The sequence below is a fragment of the Puccinia triticina genome, chromosome 10A, assembly GCF_026914185.1.
Source record: "Puccinia triticina chromosome 10A, complete sequence".
NCBI lineage: Eukaryota > Fungi > Basidiomycota > Pucciniomycetes > Pucciniales > Pucciniaceae > Puccinia > Puccinia triticina.
The window spans coordinates 7,032,517-7,038,371 of NC_070567.1; positions in this window are offsets into that span (position 1 = coordinate 7,032,517).

Consider the following 5,855-nt stretch of genomic DNA (forward strand, 5'->3'; position numbering starts at 1 on the left):
ACCGAGGATCAGAATCGACAGAACGACGAACAAGAACCTAGAAACAGAAAGAAACCGACTAGAAGGTGCGACCAGAACAGAACCAGAACCAGAATAACAGAAAGCCAACACGACGAGATGGAGGCCGAAATTCAGGCACTCAAGCAACAGGTCGGCGAACTCGTGGCGGACATGCAAGAGGAGAGAACCCAAAGGGAGAAGGCAGAGGCGGACCTGGCGGCATCTCGTGGCCAGCAGACCGGACACGGAGCTCCCATCACCCCCACACCTAACGTCCCGGCGAGCCAACCGTCGACGGGAGAACCTACACCAAAAGGGCCGAAAATCGCGGTTCTGGACAAGTACGACGGTACTCGCGGCGCCAAGGCCAAAGTCTATGTGACCCAGGTGGGTCTGTACATGATTTTGAACCCGGCGATGTTCCCCGACGACCGTTCAAAGGTGATATTCTCGGTGTCCTACTTGACAGGACAGGCGAGCAGTTGGGCACAGCCGTATGTACGAGAATTGTTCGCGGGGAGAGTGGTCACCTACCAGGAGTTCTTGACGGCCTTCTGTATGATGTTCTATGACACCGAGAAGAAGGCCACGGCGGAGAAGGCCATTCGACAACTGAAGCAAACGAAGTCAGTGGCCGCGTACACGTACCAGTTCAATCTCCACGCCACCGACACCGGATGGGAGACCCCCACACTCATGAGTCAGTATCAGCATGGTTTGAAGAAGGAGGTGCGACTGGCTTTGGTACTGGCAAGGGTTCAGTTCACCAAGCTCTCCGACTTGTCTAACCTGGCACTCAAAATTGATAACGAGATTGACGGCGCAGATCTGACATCGGCTGACCCGGCCCCGGCGACAGACCCCAACGCGATGGACTTATCAGCGCTGAAGGGCCGACTATCTGGCGCCGACAAGGCACAGATGATGCAAGACGGACTTTGCTTCCACTGCGGCGAGAAGGGCCACATCGCAAGGCAGTGCCCAGACAAGAGACCGAAGGGCAAGGCGAAAGCGGCAGCGGTCAGAATAGCCGAGCTGGAGGAACAAGTCCAACGACTATCGACCACGGCGGAGACGAGTGGCGAGGCGGGGAGGGCGGAGCAGTCAAAAAATTGGCGGTGCTCAGGAGTGACGGTTGTGCCGCACCTGAGCAAGGAGGATTTTGTAGTAGCTGAGTTAGGAGCCAGTAGTCTTACCCCTATTAGGACTACAGACCCCCGACTCTTGTTATCTCTAGTAATCAAATCGGTACATCCCTCCTTAGCCACAACAACCCCCTTAGCCCCCCGAGCCAAGTTTCTGGTCGACTCTGGGGCCACGCATGACGTATTGAGTGACCGGTTTGTCGATGAGTTGGGACTCCATTGCCGAGCCACCGGAGCTGTGAGGACAGTGTCAGGGTTCAACGGCTCAAGGAGCCAGACATCCCGTGAGATTGACCTATGTCTGGACACCGACACCACACCGACGACGTTCATCGTCACACAGCTGAAGGATACCTACGACGGTATCTTAGGCATGCCCTGGATCCGCCGCTTTGGCCACAGGATCGACTGGGCGAACCGCCGCGTGAGAAGAGAGGAGGAAGTCAACACTGTCATTGCGACTGCCACCGCAGTTTCGTCTGAGCCGCCACAAGCCTTGACAGACGGGGTCCAGCCCGTGAGGCAAGCGAGGCAAAACGACGAGGGGGTGCGCACCTTGTGTGCGGTAACGCCCCCGCAATGTAAGTCCCCAAAGCACCATTCTCCAAATGCTGGGTTAAGAGCCGCTGGCAAGCGGACACAATTTCAATTGCAGGGCCGGTATACAACAACGGGAAAGAGCGGGACGGCCACAGGGAGCTTAACCGCGGCCGCAGGTGCGGTTTCGTCTATGCCGACAACAACCTTGTTAGACGGGGAGGATCCCGTGGCGAGGTACGCGAGGCAGATTGACGAGGGGGTGCGCACTCCGCGTGCGGGAACACCCCCGCGATGTGAGTCCCCAGGCCGTTTATTCCAAACCCATGCAGTAGGAACCGCTGGCAAGCGGACACCCTGTTTGAAGTATGATGTACAGGACCCGCCTGACGCCGAGAAGGAACACCATGAACTCCCCATCGCAACTGCAGACGCAATTTCGTCTGAGCCGCCAAAAGCCTCGACAGACGGGAAACAGCCCGTGAGGCAAGCGAGGCAAAACGACGAGGGGGTGCGCACCTTGTGTGCGGTAACACCCCCGCGATGTGAGTCTCCCCTTGCACCCTCAACCGCATTGTGTTTAAGAACCGCTGGCAAGCGGGCACGCCCTGTAGGATTTTTCAGCCCAATAGCCATCAGCGCGGCGAAGACGGCCTAGAGCACATTGGCGAGACTCGCGGCGCACACCAAGCAGGACGCCCCAAAGAAGACAGCGGAGGAACTTGTACCTTGCTGGTACCATCATCATCTGGCGATGTTCCGGAAATCGGATGCTCAGCGACTTCCCCCAAGGCGCAGGTCGTCACCGTGGGCGGCTCCGGTCCTGTTCACAGGAAAGAAAGATGGCAACCTTCGGCCATGTTTTGATTACAGAAAACTGAATGCGGTAACCGTGAAAAACAAATATCCACTCCCCCTCACAATGGATCTCGTCGACAGCCTACTGGACGCGAGCATGTTCACAAAACTGGACTTGAGGAACGCTTACAGAAACCTACGCGTCGCCGAAGGGGACAAGGATAAACTGGCATTCATCTGTCGAGCGGGCCAATTCGCGCCATTAACGATGCCATTCGGACCCACTGGGGCGCCCGGATTCTTCCAGTATTTCATTCAAGACATACTGCTGGGGCGCATTGGTAAAGACACGGCGGCTTACTTAGATGACATCATGGTGTATACCAAGGAAGGCGCGGATCACGAGCAGGCTGTCAGTGAAATCCTCGACATCCTCAGCAAGCATCAGCTATGGCTGAAGCCCGAGAAGTGCGAGTTCTCGCGCCCGGAGGTTGAGTACCTGGGACTGTTGATTTCCCAAAACAGACTCCGGATGGACCCTACTAAGGTTTCGGCAGTAACCGACTGGCCAGCCCCGAAGAACCTGACGGAACTTCAGAGATTTATTGGTTTTGTGAATTTCTACAGAAGGTTCATAGGCCAATTCTCAAGAATCACCCGGCCTCTACACGACCTGACAAAGGCAGGCGTGGAGTTCAGATGGAGCAAGCGATGTGAGGAGTCGTTTGAATCGTTGAAAAGGGCATTCACATCAGCGCCGGTCCTGAAAATAGCTGATCCGTACCGACCGTTCGTGCTGGAGTGCGATTGCTTGGACTTTGCGCTGGGTGCGGTTTTATCTCAAGTGTGTGTAAAGGACGAACTGTTACACCCGGTGGCCTATCTATCACGGTCGCTTATCCAGGCAGAGCGGAATTATGAAATATTCAACAAGGAATTGCTGGCGATTGTAGCGGCTTTCAAGGAATGGAGACATTACTTGGAGGGGAACCCAAACCGACTAACCGCCATCGTGTACACAGACCATCGTAATTTGGAAAGCTTCATGTTGACTAAGGCCTTGACTAGACGACAGGCGAGGTGGGCGGAAACCATGGGATGTTTTGACTTCAAAATAATATTCCGACCGGGCCGCCAGGCCACTAAGCCGGACGCATTGTCAAGAAGACCGGATTTGGCGCCAAACAGGGAGGATAAGCTGAGTTTTGGCCAGCTGCTTCGCCCAGAAAACATCACAGCAAGGACGTTTGTGGAGGTGGCAGAGCTGGACAAGATAGAAGGCTGGTTCCTCGACGACTCTGTTGACCTGGAGGATGCGGATCGTTGGTTTGAAATTGACGTGCTGGGGGTGGACCAAGGGGAAATGGAGGATGACCGGGAGATGGCTGTGTCGGATGGAGAACTGTTAAGTAGAATCCGCCTAGCTACACCTAAGGACCCGAGGTTAACCAGCATCATGGCAGGAGGCGGGGACAAGAAGCCGGCGGCTGGAGGCAAGGACAGGGCGGCGCATTTGGTTGTGGACGGGGTGGTGTATAGAGATGGACGCGTTGAGGTACCAGCAGATGACTCCATCAAGAAGGCCATCCTGTACATTAGACACGACTGCAGAATGGCGGGCCACCCGGGACGGGCAAAGACACTTGCCCTGATACGCCGGGAGTTTACATGGCCTTCCATGAAAAAGTTTATCAACCTGTATGTAGAAGGGTGTGACTTGTGCCAGAGATCCAAGGCGGTAACACACAAACCGTACGGGACGCTGGAGCCGCTGCCGATCCCAGCAGGGCCCTGGACGGACATTTCACACGACCTTATCACAGACCTGCCCATGTCAAACGGATTTGACAGTATCTTGACGGTAGTGGACCGCCTCACCAAAATGGCACACTTTATAGCCTGCAACAAGACCACTGACGCCAAAGAGCTAGCGGACATCATGCTCAGGAACGTATGGCGACTACACGGCACGCCGAAAACAATCGTGTCGGACAGGGGCAGCGTCTTTTTGTCTCAGATCACCAGGGAACTAAACCGGAGACTGGGGATCCGATTATGCCCGTCCACAGCCTTCCACCCGCGGACGGACGGCCAGTCCGAAATAGCAAACAAAGCGGTTGAGCAGTACCTTTGGCTCTTTGTGGGATACCGTCAGGACGACTGGGAACCACTCCTAGCCATGGCTGAATTCGCGCATAACAATAACCCGCACGAATCAATAGGGATGTCGCCGTTTATGGCAAACTACGGTTACAACCCAACCTACACCGGAGTGCCATTGAGCGGACAGTGCCTGCCAGCGGTGGAGGCACGACTGCAACAAATTGCGGAAACCCAGCTAGAACTGAGGGCGGCGCTAGAGACGAGCCAAGCAATCATGGAGGAGCAATTCAACCGAGGCGTGCGGGATACACCAACGTGGAAGGCCGGGGACATGGTGTGGCTGAACAGCCGCAACATCTCAACAACAAGACCCAGCCCAAAACTAGGGCACAAGTGGCTAGGACCCTTTCCGGTAGCAGAGCAGATGTCGCCGTCAGTCTATAAGCTGACATTACTTCTCTCCATGAAAGGGGTGCACCCCTCTTTTCATGTTTCAGTTCTTAGGAAGTACACGACGGACACCATTGGCGGAAGGAGGGCGGGGCACCCGGAACCAATCATTGTCGAAGGGGAAGAAGAATGGGAGGTTGAAGAAGTCTTGGATTGCAGGCGCCGGGGGAAAGGACTGCAGTATCTAATTGCTTGGAAAGGTTACGGGCCGGAAGAAAACTCGTGGGAACCGGCATCAAATCTCAAAAATTGTCAAGAATTACTCGAATCCTTCAACAAAAAATATCCAGAGGCGGCTTCAAGACACAGAAGATCAAGAAGGATGGGTTAAGGAGATCATGTGGGATAGGCTTTTTCCCTACGGGGTTTTTTATTGCCACCCGGGGACGAGAGCGCAGAGCCGGGGGCTTGGGCGTTAAGGGCGGGGTAGTGTTATGAGCTGCGCAGCGCGCCTTGCACTAGCCGGAGGCCCGAAGACATGTTACACGTTGTATCCACATGTCACACGTCTCTACTACATAGAGATGCCGGGGAGAGAGCACCACACTCTCCCCATCTAGCAATCTACTTATTACAGCTAGACACCCGCAGAAGAGACGATCCTCCCTCTCCACCTTACGAGACCCGACCCGAGCCATAACACGGGCTCCTCCCCGTCCTGCGAGGTTTTTGTCGGAGTTGAAAACACTGTCTTGACAGTGGCGATCCTTGTTGGGCTGGGCTCCAATTGCCGGTTACGCCAGTCTATCCTGTGCCCGTGCATTCCTAGGATTCCATTGTAGGTGTCCTTGAGAGTTGTGACAATGAAGGTGGATGGGTTTG